The 9,296-nt window shown below is 51.4% G+C and overlaps 5 protein-coding genes across 10 annotated transcripts in view; 3 read left to right on the plus strand and 2 right to left on the minus strand.

Moving 5' to 3' along the window:
- The window catches only part of LOC122461316 (acetylcholinesterase-like), a 27,293-nt gene extending 18,013 nt beyond the window's left edge, over positions 1-9,280 (minus strand). For 4 of the 5 annotated variants that reach the window (XM_043528741.1, XM_037913551.1, XM_043528742.1 and 1 more), the window contains exon 1: positions 9,144-9,280. The gene's annotated coding sequence lies outside the window, so the exon portion shown is untranslated. Of the gene's footprint in view, positions 1-232; positions 450-9,143 lie in introns of all 5 variants that reach the window. The other variant, XM_037913552.2, reaches the window with a different exon arrangement.
- The window catches only part of LOC102947012 (E3 ubiquitin-protein ligase TRIM58), a 188,699-nt gene that overhangs the window by 130,971 nt on the left and 48,432 nt on the right, over positions 1-9,296 (plus strand). The gene's annotated exons all lie outside the window — the stretch shown is intronic.
- The window catches only part of LOC114020077 (zinc finger protein 239), a 479,276-nt gene that overhangs the window by 130,967 nt on the left and 339,013 nt on the right, over positions 1-9,296 (plus strand). The window lies entirely within an intron of this gene.
- Positions 1-9,296, plus strand: part of LOC122462963 (zinc finger protein 501-like) — a 293,402-nt gene that overhangs the window by 130,958 nt on the left and 153,148 nt on the right. The window lies entirely within an intron of this gene.
- The window catches only part of LOC114018211 (zinc finger protein 501), a 225,968-nt gene that overhangs the window by 96,071 nt on the left and 120,601 nt on the right, over positions 1-9,296 (minus strand). The gene's annotated exons all lie outside the window — the stretch shown is intronic.

Genomic DNA, 9,296 nt, shown 5'->3' on the forward strand with positions numbered 1-9,296 from the left:
CTAGCCTCCTATGGCTCTCCTTGACTCTGGGCTCGTTTCAGTTGTGTAGGGTTGCCAACTTTGTAATATTTAAAAACTGGACATTCCAGGAGGAGTACTAGAACCTCCCCTGCCCTGCTTCTTCCCTCTGAGGACCCACCCCCCATTCGCTCCTCTTTCCCCTCCTCCTCCCCCCATTGCTCACTGCTTTTTCCCTCTCCTCCCATCCCTGTGTGGGTCGGGAGAGACTCACCTGCAGAGCCGGGGCTGAGAGCTGCAGCCACTGGATGCAGGCAGGAGGCAGCCCTGGCTGAGTAGGGGCTGGCGCGGGTGATAAGTCAGCACCTCCCTGCCTCCCCTGCCCACAGTGACCGGACACTGTCAGGTCCCCTTTTCGACCGGATTTTCTGGTTGCAGACCAGACACCTGGCCATCCTAGTTGCTGGGGTCGATGTGAGGCTGCTGGTGGCCTGTGATATACAGGAGGATGGACTGGGTGATCTAGTGGCCTTAAATTCTATAACATTGAAAATGGCACCAGCACGGCCATGCAGGAGAGTTTGTTCTCCACTGGGATACACTCGCTGAATTTCTGCCAGGGAGCACTAGGCAATGCATGCTGGGGCTGTGCTAAACCCTGGGAACCAGCGCACCCGGCACATAGCCATAGGTGCCAACTCTGTGGGTGCTCTGGGGCTGGAGCATCCACAGGAAAAAAAATAGTGGATGCTCAGCACCTACCAGGAGCCCCGCAGATCAGCGTCTCCCACCCCAGCCCTTTGGCCTGCTGGCAGGCCCCATCAATCAGCTCCTCCCACTCCCTCCCAGCATCTCCCGCCCACCATGATCAGCTGTTCAGCAGCCTGCAGGAGGCATGGGATGGGGAGGAGCAGGGGAGGAAGAGGCAGGGGAGGGAGTGGAATGGGGTGGGGGTGGGAAGAGGCAGGGCTGGGGGAAGGAGTGGAGTGGGGGCAGGGCCTGGGGCAGAGCAGGGGTTGAGCACCCCCCGGGGACTGGGGAAATCAGCACCTCTGCACATAACCCTCACCCTGAGACCGGAAGAGGGGAGTGATTGGGAGCACCCTCTGCCATGACTTATTGCCTGAGGCTGTACCATCTCCAGAGCGGGTTCTCATTCAGCGGAGACCCCCGTCATCGAGATTAAAGGGCCACTCCACAACCTCTCCGAGCTTGCCATGGTGCAGATCTGAGGAAGGGACTCCAGATCTCCACTCCCCATCCCTTGCTGTCTCCAACTGGAGTAGACATTCCTCCCAGCCCCACCACCTCCCCTTAGCCCAGGAGGCAGGAGGGAGCGGTATATAGGCCAAATTTAGCTAATGTGAACTAGCGAGAGGCACATCCACTTTGCCAACTGCAGACAAACCAGCAAGGACTTGACAGATGTCCTATCCGTTCCTCCTTGTTCTAGGGATTCCCTGTGAGCCACCACTTTCGGTTAGCCTAAACCACCCCCAGGGAAACTGGGAGAGATGCACAGAAAGAGGGCAGGAATGATGCATGGCAGTGTGTGAATACTAGTGCAGATGTGGGCATCTGGTGGGCACTAACAGTCAGCAAGAGGGATGTCAGAAAGGGGTTGTGACTCACTCTATATGATTTTATTAAAATATGCTAATGAGTGTGAATATAATGTAACTGGAATATGATTCATGCAAAAGGTCTCTTGTAAGGTATCATTACAAAGCTTATAATCTACTGAGTGTGGTCATCCTATTTGTATAAATGTATCACTCTTGTATCTGAAACTAGAAATATAAAATATAACTTGGAGGGCCTATTGTAATTATCAAAGTGTGGGCCATTAATGGTGTTTTGGAATCTTGAATACTCCCATTAACCAGGACAATTGTCTGTAGATGGCTCTATTTCACTTGTAAGTTTTCCTGTATACATGTGTGCTGGCAAGTGGGTAATGAAGTCTTACAGTGACATGTGATCATGTCACCCGAACTGGAATCCATCTTAAACCTGGTACTTTTCCACTTGAAGGGGGGGGGTCCAGAGAGACAAAAGATTCCCGCCTTGTGCCAAAATCATATAAGGGGGTGGAACAGAACAAGAGAGGCAGCCAACATGAGCAACCGCCTAGTTACCACCTGAGCTGGAACAAAGGCTGTACCAGGGGAAAGGATTGTGCCAGACTAGGAAGGTGTCCAGTCTGTGAAAGAAACTTATTGAAACATCTCTAGGGGTGAGATTTTATCTGTATTCCGTTTGATTAGACATAGACTTGCGTGTTCTATTTTATTTTGCTTGGTAATTCACTTTGTTCTGTCTGTTACTACTTGGAACCACTTAAATCCTATTTCTGTATTTAATAAAATCACTTTTTACTTATTAATTAACACAGAGTATGTATTAATACCTGGGGGGGGTGGGGAAACAGCTGTGCATATCTTTCTGTCAGTGTTATAGAGGGCGAACAATTCATGAGTTTACCTTGTATAAGCTTTATACAGAGTAAAATGGATTTATTTGGGGTTTGGACCCCATTGGGAGTTGGGCATCTGAGTGTTAAAGACAGGCACACTTCTGTAAACTGCTTTCAGTTAGGCCTACAGCTGTTAGGGGACGTGGTGCAGACCTGGGTCTGGGTTTGCAGCAGGCTAGCGGGTCTGGCTCAAACCAGGCAGGGGACTGAAGTCCTAAGCTGCCAGGGCAGGAAAGCAGGAGCAGAAGTAGTCTTGGCACATCAGGTGGCAGCCCCCAGGGGGTTTCTGTGATCCAACCCGTCACAGGGGTGACACGTTTTTAATATTTCTCCACCTTCCCAACACACCTAGTGAAGGGTCAACTTGGGGAGGTGCCTCTCACAGCCATAATAGCAGCCCTGCAACTCTGTGAGTTTTTTTTAAAAAAATCCTCATGCACACTTGGGGTATTGTCTACACTACAAAATTAGCTCAACTTAATTTAGGTCGATCTACAGCTTCCGCAATAATTCAATGGGCTCTGGGTGTCTGCACTACCCTCCTTCTGCTGGTGGCGCACATCCTCACCAGGAACGCTTACACTAGCTGAAGTGGAGCATTGTGGGACACTGACAGCCACACAGGGCTCACAGCTGGAGCTCCCTGGCCACCCCCCGGACAGGCTTGATTTCACAGCAGGGAGCCTACCAGCAGTGAATTTTCCAGCTGCCTTCTGCTCAGAGCAGCAGTGGGGGACTCACAGCAGGAACTGTGAAACTGACAAGAATGTCTATTTCACTGCTGTGACATTGAGCTCTGCACCAGCCTCAGAAGGTGGGGAACCTCCAGTGCCTAGCTGACAGCTGGCAGGGGGCAGCTGTGAGCCCACCACAGGCTCAATTTCACAGCAGAGAGCCTACCAGCGTGAAATTGACATTCTTGTAAATTTCAGAGCTCCAGCTGTGAGCCCCAGCTGTTGCTCTGAGCCAGAGACAGCCCTGAAACTGACAAGGATGGCAGCCACAGGAGGGGGTGTAAGTAAGGCAGTGTCTATAGGGACACTGCATCACCCTAATTATAAAAGAGGAATCCCTCTAACTGCAGCCCTGGCTCTTCTCTGATGCCAGGGCAAGCTCTGGCCACTTACTGCAACTAATCCCTGTATCAATACAGCTCCACCTAAACCAATGAGCATATTGGCAGAAGAAGAAGAATGGTTTAGCCCTGTATTGGGCACAGCATGTCACAGAAATGAGCAGATTTTGTTCAGGATAGGTCAGGTTGGTTTGGTCCCCGGAGATCCAGGGGGACACTACCCCTGGACAAAAAGAGCCACCTTGTGTTAGCAGGGAAAGCAGATAATGTGACCTCTTTCCGATTAAAGGTGTTGTTGCAAAATAGTGGATATTTGGTTCTTGTAGGGACCTGAGTTCTTTTCCTAGCTCTCCTTGATGTGAATTTGTGCCGTGCTTGCGAAACAGCCCCTTCCTGTCTCTTCTCCACCAGCTACTCTGTACAAACCTGATTGGCTGGGGGAAGTGCCAGTCAAACACTATATCTAGTAGCTACTGGCTAAAGGGTGAGGAATGTTATAAACTCACAGCCTGGAGTGGAGACCACGTAACTAACACATTGTCCTGAGCTCACCGCCAGCCAGACCAGAGTGCACAGATAGGTTGGACTGTTGGGGCGGGTATTGCATTGGGATGGAGCAGTGAGTCTGCGTGTGTGTATCTAGACAACATGGGTGGGAGAGTAGAGCCGGTTGACTGTATGCTGTGCCAAATCTGTGTAACCCCTGCTAGAGATCCTGACCTGGCTCTGCTCCTGGCTTAGGTAACAGTGTCGCGCTGTTGTTAAGTGTGGTGCTTGTTCCAGGGACTAACTCTGGAGGGAGTATTGGTGGATAGGACCTGGGAACCCCTCTTCCAACCCTTGGAATCCCCCACCTGACAGATGTCTAGTTACAGCTAACATAACTTGGGGGGGAAATGGGCAAATGCTACTTTATAGCTCCCCTAAAGTTGGGGTGGGAGGAATTGGTGAACCAGGGCTGTGATGCTCAGAGGAGCGTTAAGAGCATTGTGTAGAAGAAGTAGGATTAAAGTTCCTTACTCTGTAACTGAGTGCACCTTTCCACTCCGCTACTGGGCAGAGTGTGGAGGAGTCTGTCTCCCTCAAACCAGGTGTATGCAATGTAGCTGTACTTTGTCAGTCCCAATTATCACCTGTGGGTGAACCCTTGTCACAAAGCGATCACTGTATGTCTGACACAGGGGTAGTTAATAGGCAGACTGCAGGCCAAATCCAGACCACCAGGTGCTTTAAAATGGATCCTGAAATCTTTTTATTTACTTTTTATCATTATTGCTGTTGTTGTTTTATTGTTTTCTCTGGAGTCTGGACCTTGACTATCCCTTGCTTGACCAAGAAATTTGGACCTTGACAAAAAATAATTGACTCCCCCAGGTGTCCTATCAGTCCTCCTCCTCAAAGGAAACCTGAACAAAACTTCCAAAAGACAAGCCTGGGAGCTTAAATTCATTACTCTGCTAGACACTAAAAATCATGGACTGACCAGACACACTGGATTTATGGCTTATTACAACAGTCTTTAACCCACTAACTCCCCTTTTGTCCTCTGAGGTGTTATAAGGCCACTCTACCTTCAATGGTCCCTTACAATATGGGTTAACTGCATATGCTAAATAATCTGTTCCAATTTGCATTTAGCTGTGAGATCCTCTCCCAGCCCTGAAGAAGAGTTCTGTGGAGCTCAAAAGCTTGTCTCTCTCTGTGTTTTCCCCTGAGAATTGTAATTAGAGGGGGTGTTTGAATTTCCAGGGGGGTGAGGGCCGAGGGGTGAGACCGTGAGGGTGAAGATGGGCTGTACGTTTTCATGAGCAAGGCGATTCGGCGCTAACTCCCAGCCTCACGTTTTAAACATTATAAAACACCAGTAAACATCAGCGTTTGAATTTCTGATGATTTACTGGTGTTTAGAAATCTTCATTTGAAATAATTAGGTGGGCCAACATCCCCAAAATGAATGTGCTGACAGCTGTGTGCGGAAGTTTGTCTGTGCTCATACTTTTCAAACCTATTATGCTTTTTTCAGACACAAATAGTTGATCATATGTATGCCTTTAAAGTGCGTATTAATGTGTCAATTTCAATCCAAATTTCCAACCAACGACTACATGGAATTTTTTTCCAACTAGAAAAGTTTTAAAACACCTAGATCTAGTTGGAAAACAACTAAATTGGCAACACTGCGTTAGTTGACCATGGTGTGGGTGGGGTGGGGGGGAGGAAATCCCTGCTCTCGCCCCATCAGAACTTGGTCCAATAAGGGATATTACCTCACCCACCTTGTCTCTCAAACAAAGTGTGACATTTTTACCAACTCTACGGGACAGACCAACAGCAGGTGTGACACTTAGCAAGTCTGTCTTGGGATGCTACATTAGAAGTCCTGGTGCATCCCCCAGAGAAGCGGCCCCTATAGGCAGGCCTCAGCAGTGTTCCCTCTAATTTTTCCCATGCATGTGCAGAATGAATTTTCTTATGTGCACCAATATGGAGGTGATGTGTGACACCTCACCTCCATATTGGTGCACATATGGGGGGTGTGGGGCTGAGGGGTTCGGAGTGTAGGAGGGGGCTCATGGCTGGGGCAGAGGGTTTGGGTGCGGGGGGGTGAGGGCTCTGTCTGGGAGTGCGGGCTCTGGGGTGGGGTCGGGGATGAGGGGCTTGGGGTGCAGGCTACGGTGGGAAGAGAAGACTCCCCCCAGCTCTCTCTCCCCACAGCAGCACCTGGGCTGGGGGGCTAAGGCGCCTCTCCCTGCTGCATCAGCTCTGGGGCTGGAGCCACGAGATAGGTGCCTCTTCCCCTCCACGGCAGGTCAGGGGCTGGGCTGGGTTGGGGCCAGGGGAGGGGCACCTCTCCCCTGGCCCAGCAGGTCATAGAATCATAGAATATCAGGGTTGGAAGGGACCTCAGGAGGTCATCTAGTCCAACCCCCTGATCAAAGCAGGACCAATCCCCAACTAAATCATCCCAGCTAGGGCTTTGTCAAGCCTGACCTTGAAAACCTCTAAGGAAGGGGATTCCACCACCTCCCTAGGTAACCCATTCCAGTGTTTCACCACCCTCCTAGTGAAAAAGTTTTTCCTAATATCCAACCTAAACCTCCCTCACTGCAACTTGAGACCATTACTCCTTGTTCTGTCATCTGTTACCACTGAGAACAGTCTAGCTCCATCCTCTTTGGAACCCCCTTTCAGGTAGTTGAAAGCAGCTATCAAATCCCCCCTCACTCTTCTCTTCTGCAGACTAAACAATCCCAGTTCCCTCAGCCTTTCCTCATAAGTCATGTGCTCCAGTCCCCTAATCATTTTTTGTTGCCCTCCATTGGACTCTTTCCAATTTTTCCACATCCTTCTTGTAGTGTGGGACCCAAAACTGGACACAGTACTCCAGATGAGGCCTCACCAATGTCGAATAGAGGGAAACGATTACATCCCTCAATCTGCTGGCAATGCCCCTACTTATACAGCCCAAAATGCTGTTAGCCTTCTTGGCAACAAGGGCACACTGTTGACTCATATCCAGCTTCTCGTCCACTGTAACTCCTAGGTCCTTTTCTGCAGAACTGCTGCCTAGCTATTCAATCCCTAGTCTGTAGCGGTGCATGGGATTCTTCTGTCCTACATGCAGGACTCTGCACTTGTCCTTGTTGAACCTCATCAGATTTCTTTTGGCCCAATCCTCTAATTTGTCTAGGGTCCTCGGTATCCTATCCCTACCCTCCAGCATATCTACCGCTCCTCCCAGTTTAGTGTCATCTGCAAACTTGCTGAGGGTGCAGTCCACGTCATCCTCCAGATCATTAATGAAGATATTGAACAAAACCTGCCCCAGGACCGACTCTTGGGGCACTCTGCTTGATACCGGCTGCCAACTAGACATGGAGCCATTGAGCACTACCTGTTGAGCCTGACGATCTAGCCAGTTTTCTATCCACCTTATAGTCCGTTCATCCAGCCCATACTTCTTTAACTTGCTGGCAAGGCTCGGGCTGGGTTGAGGCCAGGGGAGGGGTGCCTCTTCCCCGGCTGTGGCAGGTCCGGGGCAGGGCTGGGTTGGGGCTGGGGGAGAGGCATCTCTCTACACCACAGCCCTGAGCGCCTGTGCGACGCTTAATAGGCTGCTCCATGGCCGTGCGGCCGCACAGCTTAGAGGGAACTTAGAGCAGGAGTCCCCTTAACTATCCCTGATCCCCTTTAACAAACACCCCTCCCCCAGTCAGTAACTCCAGGTCTCTGCTGCACTCACAGCTTGGCTCCATCCTTTGCCCAGCTCCCCGCTACAGGGGAGAGGCCCTTTCACATCAGGGAAGCGTAGGGTGACCAGGTGTTCGGTTTTTGACCAGTTGAAAAGGGATCCTGGCGGCTCCGGTCAGCATCGTTGACTGGGTCGTTGACTGTCCAGTTGGTGGCACCGCACAACAGGGCTGGCAGGCTCCCTGCTAACTTCCATGCTGCATGGCTCCCAGGAAGCAGCAGCATGTCCCTGCTCCAGCTCCTACTCGTAGGGGCAGCCAGGGGGCTCCGGACACTGCCCCAGCCCCAAGTGCTGCCTCCGCAGCTCCCATTGGCCAGGAACCATGGCAAATGGGAGCTGCGGGGGCGGTGCCTGTGGGCAGGGCAGTGCGCAGAGCCGCTTGGCCACTCCTCCACTTAGGAGCCGGACGTGCCGCTGCTTCTGGGAGCTGCTTGAGGTAAGTGCCGCCTGGAGCCTTCACCCCAACCCCCTCCTGAGCCCCAACCCTCTGCCCCAGCCCCGATCCCCCTCCCGCCCTCCAAACCCCTCGATCCCAGCCCGGAGCCCCCTCCTGCACCTCAAATCTATTATCCCTGGCCCCACCTTGGAGCCCACACCCTCAGCCGGAGCCCTCACCCCCCAAGCCAGCACAGTGAAAATGAGAGAGCATAGAGAGAGAATGAGCCAGGGAGTCTGAAATCCCTTCACCCATGCAGAGGGGAGGTCTACTAGAGCAGGGCTGATGCACTTTTGGGATGAACATACCCTTTGGATCCTATGGTAGACCTGTGCTGGCCTAGAGCCGGGGATAGGACCCAGGAGTCCTGAACACGCAGCCCCCCTTCTTTAACCACTCCACTCTACCTCACTCCCCTCCCAAAGCCAGGGATAGAAACCATGAGTCCTGACTCCCAGTGTACAGCACAGGTATCCGTATTGTGACTTGAACCCTAGCTTTGGGCAGAGAGGGAGGGTGGTTTGGTGTTGAGGTTACAGGTAAGGGGAATATAAATCAGGACTCCTGAATTCTATCACAGCTTGGGGAGGGGAGTCTAATGGGTTAGAGCAGGGGGGATTGGGAGACAGGACTCCTGGGTTCTAATCCTGGTTTGGGGAATGGAGTGTGGGGTAGTGGATTGGAGATGGGGGGAGGCTGGAAGCCCAGATTCCTGGGATCTAGCTCTTGGGTGGGAGTGGAGTCTAGTAGGGTAGAGCAAGGGAGCTGGGATTTAGAAACTATTCTATTCCCATCCCTTAAAGCAGCTTGAAAGGCTGTGTAAGGGGGAGGGGGAATTGCTTTGGGAGGGGAAGAGAGAGATTCCAGTTTCAGTCTTTCTGAGATGTCATTAAACTGTTTGGACCTAGGGTGCCTGTCTAAGAGCTGGTGGAAATCAAACACTCACCTTCCTAGTTCCCCAGTTGCAGGTTGCACCTCTCTGTGTGTGTTTCACAGCTCAACCTGAAGGGGAATGGGAGACCTCAGGAGTCTTCTGATGCTGGAATAACAACCAGGGAGCAGTCACTGGAGGATTATTTATCCCGAGAGAACCAACCCC

This window comes from Chelonia mydas, chromosome 14 (genome assembly GCF_015237465.2).
Source record: "Chelonia mydas isolate rCheMyd1 chromosome 14, rCheMyd1.pri.v2, whole genome shotgun sequence".
In the NCBI taxonomy this organism is placed as follows: domain Eukaryota; kingdom Metazoa; phylum Chordata; order Testudines; family Cheloniidae; genus Chelonia; species Chelonia mydas.